At 39.7% G+C, this 15,022-nt stretch overlaps 1 pseudogene; it reads right to left on the minus strand.

Annotated features, from left to right (window-relative positions):
• Positions 1-1,398: 1,398 nt before the first annotated feature.
• LOC125922320 (60S ribosomal protein L4-like) overlaps positions 1,399-15,022 on the minus strand; it is a 36,459-nt pseudogene continuing 22,835 nt past the window's right edge.

Here is a 15,022-nt window from a genome sequence, read left to right on the forward strand (position 1 = left end):
CAATGACCACCACAGATAGAAACCTTTATTGGTATTGATAAGGTTTCATTTGATTTGATGCTCTTCACTTCTTGGATAGCATCTCCATTTATCATCTATCTTCTTGCTATGTGTTGAGGCATTTGCACAGCTCTTTCCTCTGCTTGGGTGCCCTTCTCCTTGGTTGTTTGCTTGACTGTCTCTCACTGCTCCTTAAAATATCAGTCAAAATGTTCATCTTTAGATCAATCTTAACAGAGGTTTCTTTCCTTTGTCTGAATTTTTGCCACTGTGTTAGTATATTTGTTTTCTTTCTATATCTTTCCTTTTAATTAACTCATGAATTAACTTATTTATGTATTTATGTATGTATTAGTTATTTTAGCAGCATGGCCTTTTGGAATTCCTCAAGTCTTATGTCTTTTTGTTAGTTTGTTCACTCATCTGTTTATTTCAGTTTCTGGGGATTCAAAGACAAACGACACTGTATTTACTCTTGAGGAACTCATAATGTAGGGGAGAGACAGACGTAAACACAAATCAATTTACAACCTGGAAAAGTAAGAAGTAAGCATGAACGCATCCAAAATGGTCCACATCATTAGCCATTAGGAAAATGTCAATCAGAGTCACAGCGAGATACCACTGCATACCCGCTAGCATGGCTGCAATAAAAACAATGGACAATACTATGGTTTGTGGGAATATGGCGAAATTAGAGCTCTCGTTACTGCTGGCGGAGATGGTGCAGCCAACTTAGCAAACAGTTTGACAGTTTCTCAAAAGGGTAAACAAAGAGTTACCATATGATCCAGGAATTCCACTCTTAGGTATATATCCGAGAGAAATAAAAACATACATTCACGCACAAACTTGTACATGAGCGTTCACAGCAACATTATTCATTGTAGCCCCAAAATGGAAACAAGCCACATGTCTACCAGCTGATAGATAGAAGAGCAAAATGTGGATATCTGTACAATGGAATGTTATTCAGCCATAAGAAGAGGTAAAGTGCTGACATAATCTACAGTATGGGGTGAACCTTGAAAACTGTATGCTAAGTGAAAGAAGTCAGACACAAAAAGTCACGTACTGTGTGGTCCCTTTGGTATGAAATATCCAGAAAAGGCACATCCATAGAAACAGAAACTAGATTAGTGATTGCCAGGAGGTGGGGTAAAGTAGGAATAGGGAGGGATTGCTAACAGGTATAAGGTTCTTTCTGGGCTGATGAAAGGTTTTGGAATTAGATAGTGGTGGTAGTTGCTGTTCGAGGAGGTCATTGAGAGGACGTGACCACCGGTTGACCCTGGAGCTGGACCCAGGCAAATCAGAAGCTTTTGACCCCCACCTTGTACTTAGAATATATGTTCTGTGCACCATTCCCACAGTGGGGTCCTTTTCAAGGATGCAGCCTTAAGAAAGTAAGGTGTTGTTGAGACCATCTGGATGATATACCTGACTAAGCCTCATTAAGGTCTCTATCAAATTTAAAGATTCTAGCCGTTGCGGCTGTCCAAAGCAAGCCGAGTAAGTTCCCATGGCTATTAAAACTGCTACCTGCCAATCTGGAGTAGCCTCTTTGTTTGGTCTCTCCTTGCTTTTCAAGTACAGGGACCAGTTTGCAAACAGTTGCAGAATTTGTGAAATACTAAAAACCACTAAGTTTTATGCTTTAAAAATGTGAATTTTTACATGTGAATTATGCCTCAGGAAGAAAGGAAAGAAAGGAGGGAAGGAAGGAAGGAAGGAAGGAAGGAAGGAAGGAAGGAAAGGAAGGAAGAAAAGAGGCAAGAGCAGAGTCGCTTATACACTGCAGACTGTAGTGTGAAGCATCTTGCACTTTGGGAAACCATTGGTGTTTACTTGTCCACACAGCATTTTCCTCTCCTGACAGTCCATCTGATAGCCATGCTTTGTAATGTGGATAAATAGTACTCTGCAAATGTTAGCTTCCTTTTAACTTAAAGCTGTATTTGCATAAGAGCAGTAGGAGGATTATATTTATATATTTTTTCATTTTTCTCAGTATTTTTTCAGGAGATTATAAAACTTTTATAATAAAAATGTACACAATTAAAAAGAAATCTCCAGAGCTCAGAATGGAGTATGAGGGCAGAGGTGGTCCTGGTCACAATCTTAGATGATAGGACTTGCCCAACAGGACAAAGAGAAGTAGGAAGTAGAGTGAGTGCTTCATGTAGAGTGAACAGCACGTGCAAAGAAAGGCCCAGAGGTGAGAAGGGCCAGCATATATCTAAGAGCTGGTGTCATCTTTGTGATGGAGACAGAGTGTGGGAGAGAAGTGCCAGCCAGGTGAATTGGAAAATTAAGTGACCTGGTCACTGGTTGGCTCACTGAGCTGGCAAGTGGTGGAGTAAGTAAGGGGAAGGAGAGTATGTCTGGGAGATTATCATAAAAAACATGAACAAATTCTGCTTAAGATCCTCCAGTGACTTCTCATTACTGTTGGAATAAAATCCAAGGACTTGAATAAATAGTGATGCGTCAGCATTTATTTTAAATTTATTTTAAATACATTAATAATATCAAAAAGGCCTCTGTGAATTTGTAAATTAAAGCCCAGTGATTGCAGGAGTTAGCTGACATATGGTGGCAATCATATTGCACTGTATAAGAGTATCGAGTCAACATGTTGTACACCTTACAGTTATAAGATGTTACATGCCAACTTTGTCTCAATAAAGTTGGGGGTGGGGCAGCAGGCAGAGGCTTACTTTAAGTTTTTAATAGTCCCCACATAACATAACTAATAGCTCAAGCCAAAACTGATTTACAGTGCTGAAAATGAAATTTTTTTTCTGACCTGAATATAAAAATATAACAATCATATCATACTGATATGCAGGCTAAATCCCTTATAAGGCGTTTGACGTAAATATCTTTTAATCTGTAACTCTTGGCAATGTTTGCATGAGGGTAGTGGGTTCTTTATGACCATATGTTTTACTTTTTACGTGACAGCATGTTGTCATGGGACTGGGTCCTGTCTGTCTCCAACCTCAACTCCCACCACGCTCCCCTTCCCATGCTGTGTTCCAGCTGCCCTGGCCTTGCTTCTGTTCTTCGGACCTCCCAGCAGGTCTCCTGGGCATGGCTTTTCAGAAGACTTCGCCTCCAGGCCTCTCTTGTCAGGTGACTTTCTTGTTCAGGACCTGGTTTCAATGTCACCTCTCCAGTGTGGGTTTTCAAGAACTGTGCATGGGAATTGTCAGCTGCCTTTATCTCTTACTCCTTGGCTCATCATCCTGTTCCTTATAGCACTTATCACCATCTGCAGTGATCTTGTTCATTAGTTCATGTATTGATTTTCCATCTGCTCCCAAAAGAATGTGTTTGAGGAGGGCAGAGATTTCGCCTTTCTTGCTTAGTCCTCTATCACCAGAATCTTGAACTCCACACAGCACTTCAGAGGTCTCAATAAATACTTGTGGATGAAATTACTGAATAAATACAGTCAGGAGTATGTAGTTTTGAAAACTTTCAGAGAGATAATGGGCTTAAGTTCTCTATTTTACCACTTACTTGAAGTGAGATTCTTACCGTTAGCCACTACCTTAATCTCTCTGCGACTCAGTTTCCTTTATTTAATGCAATTGTGCATTTAAGAAGGACCAGTGTACTGTAAAGGGCTTAGTACTATACTTGGCAAATAATAAACCTTTAGTGAGTGTTACCTATATGGCAAGTAATGTTAGGCTATTTCATCTCCCTATAACTTTTAGCCTGACCAATGGGACATCTTGTTCAACTTGTAAACAGTTCATGTATAACATATAATTTTGCCAAATGTCCTTCTGGGAGCCTAGAAACATGATTAGAAAATTAAATTAAATTGTAATATTTTGATTTTACCTTTTTATTATTACTTAAACCATAAAAAATTTAGTTTGAGTACAGGAATTTAATTTGATTTCTATTTTGATTAAATCAAAGCATATTAAAGATACTAGATACATGTGTTTACTAATTGGTTTCATCAAAGTTTTTTTTTAACACCTAAAATTTTTCAGCTTGAAATAAATCTCTGAGATCAGACCCATGCCAAGATAATGATAAATACCTTTTAACATATGGTTGTCTAATTGTACATATATGTTTTTTTTAATACTAGAAACATTCCTTGGAAGGAATTGTGAGATGGGGGATATTTTGAAGGTAAGTAGAAATTTATATTAGCACTTGTATTAATCATTTCCCTCTAAATAAATTATGGAGGGGATGTAATATATGTACAAAGAAGAATCAAGTTGTGAATGAATAAAAGAAAATGGAAGAGAAAACACATGGGACCTGAGTACCTGGGAGATTTGTCCAGGTGGAAATGTGTTCAAGTATAAAGTCAGAAAGACCTAGAGGAGGCTGAAAGGAGAATAGACGGGATATCAAAGGACGAGAATCTAGCTCAGCTTTGTCACCAGCTGGCTTGTGCCCTCGGGCGGCTCTAAATAACCTTTCTGCCTAGTTTTCCCATGTTAAATAGGCTTAATTTTATCTATCTACTTCACAGGATTGTGATGATAAAGTAAAATAATAATAATGAAAGGGTTTGGGAAAAGGTAATGCACGTCATAGATGCAAAATACATCCACTTTAAGTTCTAATATTTGGAATAAAAGTAACATTTATTGATTCAGAGTTGGTTTATGCTAATTTAATCTCTACACAATCCTGGGAGATAAGTGTAACTCTCTCCCTTTTACCCATGGCAAAACTGAGGCTCATGCAGACAAAGCAACCCCTGGCAGCTAGTAAACGGCTGAGTCAGAATTTAAGTGTAAGTCCGTCTGACCTCAAGGTCCCTGCACTTTGCAAGACACAATTCAGCCTCATAATATAAAACAGCAGCTGGGGGGAGTGGTCACCCGTGCATCAGAGAACCGGCCCTGCATGGGTGGGCTGGCATCCCTGAGACATTCTGCAGGGGATATACATTCCCCTCAGTAAACATGTATTTCCCACATTTATATATATATGTATATACATATATATTTATATTTATATGTGTGTGTGTATATATATATATATATATATATATATTAGAATTAATGATCTAATAATTTTTGACAATTTATAATCAAGTCACCTTCTAGTTTTCTCAGGGCTTACACCAGGTGTGGCTGGATTCTGGTGCAGTGTAAAAAGGGAGTATATTTTATTCTCCTTTATTTCAAACCCCTAATTCTGCCTGCATTTTGCCCATCTTGTGGGCTCATTCAGTAGTTGGATTGTTTTCCCACATGAAGACATAAACGTCCTCGATTTCTTAGGTGTGGCATTTGTGTCTCTTGGCTGAGCTTCTTTTCCTGTTACTTTCATGAATCTATGGGTCATGGTTATGTTTTGTACTTAGATGAAGAATCTCATGTTGGGTGACAGTAGCCCTTAGGCAAAGAAGTCCTTCCTCACCCAGCGAGGAGTAAACGTGAAGAATTCATGAACAAGGTCACACAGAAATAGAAATTTGAGAAGTTCTTAAATACAGACATTGGAAACACATCCCTAACAGAACACTAAGGAAGAGGACGATGCTAGAGATGTGCCCAGCTAAGGGTGGCTCTCATTGGAGGATAAGACCTATGACCAGTGTTCCCACTGCAAACCGGTTGGGCCCAGAGCAGAATCTCTTACCTTCTTTACTGATTATAGTAGATTCAAGAATAAATATGAAACAGCAAGAGTGTGTGTGTGTAAAAGCCAGCAGGAAGTTGGGCAGAAAATACAAGGTGCAATGGAAAATGATTCGTATTTGGAATCAAAAGACGATTTAAGTCTTTGTTGCTGCCTGTGATCTTGGCGGTTACTTTATTTCTTCAGGTTGTCCTTTGTAAAATGAAGATAATAATAATTATTCTTTATTTAACGTTTACTACATGGTAGGTACTGTGCTGAGTTCCCATAATAGCCTATGAAGTAGACACCATTATTATCCCCATTTTACAGATGGAGAAGATGAGGCTTAGAGAGGTTAAGTAACTTTCTCCAAGATATTCTGTTAATAGGTTGCTGAGCAAAGATTCTAGCCTGATTTTTTTTTTTTTTTTAATTTTTTTTTCAACATTTATTTATTTTTGGGACAGAGAGAGACAGAGCATGAACGGGGGAGGGGCAGAGAGAGAGGGAGACACAGAATCGGAAACAGGCTCCAGGCTCTGAGCCATCAGCCCAGAGCCCGACGCGGGGCTCGAACTCACGGAGTGCGAGATCGTGACCTGGCTGAAGTCGGACGCCCAACCGACTGCGCCACCCAGGCGCCCCTTCTTTTCTCTTTTTAACGTTTATGAGAGAGAGAGAAAGACAGAGCATGAGCAGGGGAGGGGCAGAGAGAGAGAGAGAGAGAGAGAAAGAGAGAGAGAGAGAGAGGGAGAGACAGAATCTGAAGCAGGCTTCAGGCTCTGAGCTATCAGCACAGAGCCCAATGTGGGGCTTGAACCCATGAACTGCAAGATCATGACCTGAGCCAAAGTTGGATGCTGACTGAGCCACCCAGGTGCCCCATAGCCTGGCTTTTATTTTTAATCTTTATACTTTATTATTCTACCCTGCGTGGAGGGTTGGAAAGAAAAAATATTTATAATTTTGTATGAAAGGTTTTAGACGTGAAATTCAAATTATTATTATTATTTACTCCATTGTCCAGCTCCATATGGATAAAAATCATTGAAATACTAAGAAATAAAACACACAATGAGTAATTTCTGTTATTGTTTTGAATGTCATTGGCTCGCAGGTATGAAAAATCTGCAAGGAGGGCACAAAGCCTTTTCTGATCAGCATCCTCCTCCGGTCAAGCTGGTCTCCATTGGTGCTTGGCAGATAGGAATCATAAATATTCATGGCACAGGGAGCTTTAGCATCTTGGGGCAGTGAGGTTCACACAGCACAGAGACAATAATGCAGAGCCTCCTCCTTCAAGGGTGGGGTACAGCTTCTGCAGCAGTGGGCAGTGTGCATGCATGCCCATGTGAGACAATGCTGTTTCCCACTTTTCCTCTGTGTGAGGCACAGGAGGAGACACCTTGCGTTGTTTTCACAGAAGAAAAAGGAGACCCTGATTTTATTTTTCATCAGTGTCTTCCTCTTACGTTGGTTTACAAGTTGTTTCGGTTTTTTTTTTTTTTTTTTTTTTTTTTAAATTTTTTTTTTCAACGTTTTTTATTTATTTTTGGGACAGAGAGAGACAGAGCATGAACGGGGGAGGGGCAGAGAGAGGGAGACACAGAATCGGAAACAGGCTCCAGGCTCCGAGCCATCAGTCCAGAGCCTGACGCGGGGCTCGAACTCACGGACCGCGAGATCGTGACCTGGCTGAAGTCGGACGCTTAACCGACTGCGCCACCCAGGCGCCCCGTTTTTTTTTTTTTTTTAGAGAGATAGCACAAGTTGGGGAGGGGAGCAGAGGGAGAGAGAATCTTAAGCAGGCACCACGCTCATGGCTCCAGCATGGAGCCCAACTCGGAGCTTGATCTCATGACCCTGGGATCATGACCTGAGCCGAAATTAAGAGTCAGACGCTCAAGGGCTGAGCCACCCAGGCGCCCTTACAAGTTCTTTTCTTATTTGCTATTTCATTCAGCCCTGGGCTCAGTGGTTAAATCAGTTTATATGGGAGCCAGCTGAATGGTGTGGAAAGATCAAGCCAGACAGACCTGGGTCATAGTACTTAGATGTATAATCTTTGAAAAAGGCACTGAATTTATCTGAGTCTCAGTTTCCTGATCTGTAACAGTGGGCATAACAACTCTTCACCTTCTCTGGCATATGGGCCACACCCAGTGGCTAGCAGCCACAGAATTAACATTTCTGGCTGCTCAGCATCTAATCCTTTCTATTTTGAAAACACCTTACCTGCTTCATCTCTGTCCACAGAATCTAGAGAGAAAGTGGTCTCTCTTTCCGTCACCTGGTGAAGCCAGAGCTTGGGCAGGGAACCTAGTCTGAGCCAATACATACATACATACCTGACTTCCATACAGGACTTTGCATACAGGACTTTGCAAGTGCTCCTAAGGCCAGGAGAAGTTGGGAGGTGTCATGGTGATACTCAGAGTGGGAGAGAAAACAATTCCTGTTCACAGGTGTTCGTATTCTTGATCCCATGCTGCCTCCTTCTTGCATGTATTAAAGTTATTGTCTGACACTTGTTAAAAGGTTAAGGAAGGCTCTATTCAAGATTATTGCAATAGAGGTCATGGCTGTTGAAATAGAAGGGAGAGATGGGGCCGGACTCTGAATACAACAAAGACAGCTGGGGATTTGTAGCCAAGGAGCAGGATCAGATGGGGTCAGTGGATGGAAAAATACAAAGCGAGACATCAAGGATCAGGAGTTTTTCTTGCTAAACTGACCTACCAGGATTCCTGATATAGGCAGGCCAAAGACGGGACAGGGACCAAGGTTGAGGACTACTTGACAACAGGACCGAGAGGAGCCTTATTAAAGTTTGGTCCAGAAGAGTCTGTTACCTGTCACATCTGAAGTCTGATTTTGACAATTTTAAATTTTGTGTTTCCTTGATAAACTTCTAGTACATCTTTTTGTTTTAAGAATAGCCAGTTTCTTTCTGCCAAAAACACAGATAGGTACGCTGTACTCTCTAATAGTATTATCTGGAGTGAACTGGGGATATTTAGTGAATTAAAATGTATTTTATCTAGTCTGTAGTCTGGCTTATTTTGAAGACAGGATTAATTTATGATACAAAAATCCCATTTCATGATTTTACATAATCGTTGTTATTATTTTTTAATGGGCTACCATCAGGGTAATCTTGGTTTGAGCATCCATTCAGTAAAGTATCAGTTTGCTTCATGCCTTCCAGTGTGTTTGAAATACACTGCTTAGGCTGATGCCTGTTCTACTCCTGTGAGGTAGGTCCTCTCCTCATTATCTCTATGTTTGGAGATAAGGTTCCATTGCTTGGGTGACTGGCCCAGAGTCATTCAGTTTGTGGTGGAACTGGGATTCAAACTCAGGTTTCCTGATAGCAAGCCCCAACTCATCTAGGAATATATTTAATGGCAAGTCTAGGACTCCGCCAAATTGAAATCATAAGCCTAAAATTTTATTTAATCAGGACTGTCTCTTCCCCTCAGGGAGCTGGTTTGTGGTGGGCCTTGTGGTTTTTTTTTTTTTTTTTTTTCAGATTTATTTTTAATGCCATCTACTGAGAAGTGCATCTAATACATTATGGAGATCGGGCCTAGGCCTAGATGGGGACCATCTAAGATTGCAGTTTGGAAGTGGCTCTTGTCCTACACTGTGTGACTGTCAGCTTAAACAAAATGAATCTGACTGGTGAAATGCTTGCTAAAGCTAATAGTTGACTGATGGCTTTCCACCCTCCTCCCCCAACCATTAACCCTGCCTAGGGGAGTTTGCTCATGGAGCTACAAGTAAGTGACTGGCAGGCTGGGGAATAGAATGGAGACATCCACAGAACCAGGCACCATGGGGTAATTTTTCTCATCACGACATGACTCTGACAGGTGCAGGGTGGATGTGTTTTTATCTCAATAATTTCCCAGTGACATTCTGCTCTGCAGAGAGAAAATGCCAGACGTACACACTCCTCCCATGGCATGCACACAGCGTTGCAAACCCAGGTTAACTGTTTCCTAAGATTTCTGTGTCAGGGTAACTCTGTTGTTTGAATTGATCTGGGAAGAAATCCCTAGTGGTGCTCTTGTTAATTCCAGCTAATCACCCTCTCCAGCAGGAGAACCGAAGGCCGGCTTGTTCCCTTGGTGTGTCTTAGATCTTTAAATGCTTGTGACTTCAAGTACTAACGAGCTAAAGGAAATCTTCCCCACACAGTTTAACCTACTGCTTCTTAAATGACAATCCTCGGGGTCTTTCCTTCACATTCAATCTCTGATAAGCTATTTTATAATTTCCTGATGACAGTTAAATTGAGTCTCGTTAGCGTAGTTACCCAATTTGCTTTCAATAATTCTGCCTTCAGAAACTTCTGATGAGGAGGTTGCAGAAGTGCCACCTCCAACAATCTCTGTGGGGAGGGTGGGGGTGGGGGCGGGGGCGTGCAGATGAAATAGTTGGTTTTTAAAACAAAACGGAAAGAAGTAGAGGAAATCATTAAAAAAAAAAAAAAAAAAAGAAGCATATCTGTAAATGCAGAGACCGTTTCCCAGGATTTTATATGGTTAATGAAAAGTCAGACAGCAGATGACATTTACCCTGCTAAATGTTGATGATTAAGAAGGAAAAGGTTATAGCCTGCTTTTTTCCTTCTGGAGCGTCTGTACGAGGGGGTCAACACAAATGTCTGCACAAAAGGAATTGCCTGTTTGTGAACAACCCGAGCCCAACTCCAGTATTGTTGCAATTGTTCTTGATGATGGTAATTACTTTGCATCCCTCCCTGGGTATTCCCTTTTCTGAATCTGGCCAGTTGAAAGCCTTGCTCCAGCCTCCCAGCCTCTGATAGCCAGCTCCCTCCTGGACACATGCCAGCAGCTGATAATTAAAGTGTTTTCTGGAGGGAGCGTCTCCTTGTACTACCCATTGTGAATGATGTCCTTGGAGTCTGGCTATAGTAATTGAAAAGAAATGAGACCTTTCCAATTTGTCCCTCTTTCTACAGCTCCTGCCCCACCCCTTTCCCAGGACAAAAACATTGTGAAATGCCACACAAGAAAGGAAGGATCCATTTCTGTGAATTTGAAAGCTGAAGCATAATACATCCCCTTCCCCCACCCACAGGACTGGATGTTTCAAGTGTAACCTTCCCATTACAATTATTCTTGCATGATTAAATAGAAACTGTCCTCTATTATGCTCTTTGTTGATAGATTAAATGTTCCAATGAGACATTAGACTGTATTATAATGAAACATTTCAGGAGCATCAAATTAAAAATTAGGTATGTCTTTGAAGATTACCTTCAATGATTATGTGATTGTTAATTCTAAATAATAAACATTATCAGCATTTTCATATATATATATATATATATATATATATATATATATAATCTCAGTTGATACTGATAATAATTTTATGAGGTATTCTGTACTGGTATTATAAATCCATTTTTTACCAGTCAGAAAACCTCAACTCAGAGGAATTAAATAGCTTCCCCTAGGTCCCCCAGCTAGTAAGTGGAACTGAGACATGAATCCAGGCTTTTGATTTCCAAAGTGAGGTTCTTTTCACCATACCATAAGATTATTTATAAAGTCAATGTTCAGAAAGTATATTTTGATTTTCTCAAAATTCTACAAATGTATCTCCAAATTTTAAGTAAATAAGATTGAAAAATTATAATGATTTTCAGAAGATAGAATTTTGATTGAGTTGTATTCTCTCCTACCAAGTGGCCCAAACACACAGAGGGAGAGCAATTATATTACCAACCTTGTTCTCAGCAATGCAACTCATATACAGAACTTGGAAAGGAATTAAAGAGGCTTGTTGGCTTCTGTTCCACAATAAACATGGGAAAAGAGATCAGTGTTTGCTTAATGGAAACCTTAATTCAAATTTCTAATTGAGTATAATGAACAAAGGAGAATGTCCCCAATGCTTGAGAACTGTAAACAGTACAGTGTTCTTTTAATGATCACACACTGATTATCTTAGTGAATCTAAATTACATGGGTCCAAATACTGCTGTGGGAGGCAGAGCTCCTCCTTTGTGTTTCCAATAAGCTCTGGGCTGTCATGGCAAGGGAATGTGGGGATGGGCAGGGTTCTTGCTTAGCTGTCATCATGATAGAGTTGCAGACAAGAGGACAATCACTTTTCAAAGAATTATAATAGAGGAAAACCTGAGCTATGACCTTGATTTCAGGATATTGGCTTTTGAAACTCATATATTGGAAATAAGTGTAGATCATGTTTAAATGAATAGGCTCCAGAGACTAGGCCACCTATACCAAAGATGCTCAGGAGTATTTTTGGAACCTATGGTATGGTTTGTCTACTTAGAGTTTATATTGACTTCCTTTAACTTCTTCAGGAGTTGCAAATCTTTGTCCACAAGAGACAATTTGATTTTGGAAAAAAAGTAATACTTTTTGGAATCAGAGCAGGTCTGGACAATTAAATGAAGGGATGAGTGGGGGCAAAGCCATGTGGGGTCAAAATGAAGTGTGACAAAGTATGGAGAATCATTTTCTTGTCTGCCTCTTTCACTATCTCTGAGTGCAATTCCAGAGGAGACATTCTTAAGTATTTTTGGTGGTAGAAGCATCATTGAAATAAGTCCATTCCTTAGATTTTTTAAAAATAAAATTTTTCTCATTATAAAAAATATATATACATACATATATGCACATAGATATACATATATATGTATGTACATGCATATATATATACATTCATATATAGACATATGTAAAATACTTATATCTATATTTTTTGGTAGAAAATTTAGAAAGTAGCTCTGTAGAAAGGAGAAAACAATCATTGGGATTACCAAGTAGCCATGACGGACCTACGGGTATCCACTCTCTGTTCTAATTCTCTTCACAGACATATGGTAGAACATAGTGATTAGAAGTTTAGGTGGGAGAATCAGAGACTTAGGTCTAAATACCAGCTTTATAATTTCCTAGCTCTGTGATTATTGCTAAGTTATCCAAACCCACTCAACTTCTTGTTTTTTCATCTATAAAATAGAGTTGAGTTGTGCCAAACTTATTGGGTTATTATTCATTTCCTTTTTATGTATTTATTCATTCATTAAACAAATGTTTACTGAGTACCTTTTATGTACTTGACTCTGTTTTAAGTCCTGGGAACAGTAGAGGAGTGGGCACAGTAAGCATCCTGGAACTCAAGAAATATACTGAGAAGGAGATGTAGACAAAAGCCTTATAAATAAATTAAAATACGTCATATATAAAGTGCTTATATCAGTCCCAGAGCCTTAATTCTCACAGGGCAATGGCAGGAGGGCCAGATAATGCCTGCACAAAAAGTGGTTGGCATTAAAGGAGAAGAATCATGAGCTTAAGGAATCCTGATCATTTATAATGGACAGTAAGTTTTCCTGAACTTTGCCCTGGAGAACAACATTGTTATCTTTATTAAACAGGATATAAATAAACCTGCCTTTTACTGTCTATCTCCTAAGGCTGCTCACTATACAAAATCCTTGGAAGGTAGTCCAGAAAAAAGGAAGCCAGTGACTCTGCTTGCGAGATGTGAGGAAACACTAGACTTGTGGAGAATTATCTCATAACACTTGCTAGAAATACAAATTCTTGGGTGAATGTAGACCTACTGAATCTGAAACTCTCGGGGTGGAGCTGAACAATTTGTGTTTTAACAGGCATCTAGGTGATTTTGATGCAACTGGAGTTGGAGATCACTGCCTGGGGAATGGACTGAGAACTGACCAGAGAATTTGGGTAGAGTGGATGGGAGTAGGACCTGAAGAGGCAATATCAATTAATGTGAATTGATCTAGAAATCAGGATACTGGGTTTCCACCATTACCTTTGCCATGGAAACCTGAGAAAATAATCTAGTTTTAATGACTTTTTTACATCTGAAAAAGATTTTGAAGATCACCTAGACCTAGGGTTCCAAATAGGGATTTTCTTATGTGACAAGTCTAATCTCCTGATCCGCAGGCTTTAGAGGGATTTATAGGTGTCTGCCAGGTTGACAGCTGGGATGTGGGGATACTTTTACAGCTGATATCACCGATCTATCCAAATTTCTTATTTTTCTTCAGGAAAAAAGAAGGCAATTATCTATCCTTTAGTAATTGCTAGTTCTCTGTTCTCTCTTTTCTTCAGGGATCATGCCAATGCTGGCTGTCTTTTACAAGCTTACTTTCTGTTACAATTTTGCATTGCTTTGGTGAATCATCATTGAGGTGGCTGGAGAAGTGTGGGGCACTTGGGTTCTTAGGCTGTGACTTTGTACTCAAATTCAGCCGAGATTGAGGATTTCTGGGGCAAAAGTCTTTGTCAGTTTACTTTTCTTTGAAGTATTGCTTGTTCGCAAACCAAATGGATTTTTTTTAGTGCTCCTGCAATCAGTAGCAACTAGAGAAAGAGAGAGAAAAATGCATTTGAAGTAGTTTCTTGGAAATCATTCAAAGGTTTCAACAAGTTGGATATATTATTTACCACCATGTGAGTTCTCAAAAACAGCTTTTGAACTCTTAGAATCTTATCTATTTTGACATTTAAAATTTTTTTTATTATTATTTTTAATGTTTATTTATTTTTGAGAGAGAGACAGAGAGACAGAGTGTGAGCAGGGGAGGGGCAGAGCGAGAGGGAGACACAGAATCCGAAGCAGGCTCCAGGCTCTGAGCTGTCGGCACAGAGCCCCATGCAAGGCTCAAACTCATGGACCGTAAGATCATGACCTGAGCGGAAGCTGGACACTTAACCAACTGAGCCACTCAGGCGCCCCTATTTTGACATTTTTTAATGAAATATTTTTAGTCAGCTAAGCACACTGGAAAAAATAAAATTTTCATTTGAATTATAGCCATTTCTTTAAGGTGAATCTTTAATTTTAAGTGCAACTAATACTTCAAAATGAATTTAAACAACATTGTGCGTAATGGTTTTGATCTGTTTCCAAGAAAAATGAATACTTCATAGCTGCAGATTTGTTACAGTACTAATTAGTTCCTGCACCAGCAAGGACAGTATTCAGAAGGATGAGGAAAAAAATGTGGAACAGCAATAGCAGTAGCCAGGGGAGACAGAACAAGAGAGGACATGAGAGAGGAGACAGGAGAGAGGAGAGGAGTAAGGAGAGAAAAAGGAGTGAGAGAAAGAGCGAGAAGGAAAGGAGACCAAGTAAGAGTGTATGAAAGGCAGTGGTCAGGCTCTCTCTACTCCACCCTTGTTAAAATTGTGTCATTTCCAAGGGATGAGAAGCTGCTCTTCAGTTTCAAGCTAATGCTTTCCCAGAAAATGTTTCCTTTGTTCCCTAAATTATTGATTGGGTGATTAGGGATCTAAAATGATATTGTAATTCATTGTAAGATTCTTCCCAAAGTGTGACCTCCTGGAACACACTGATT

This window comes from Panthera uncia, chromosome B1, assembly GCF_023721935.1.
Source record: "Panthera uncia isolate 11264 chromosome B1, Puncia_PCG_1.0, whole genome shotgun sequence".
NCBI classification, from domain to species: Eukaryota; Metazoa; Chordata; class Mammalia; order Carnivora; family Felidae; genus Panthera; species Panthera uncia.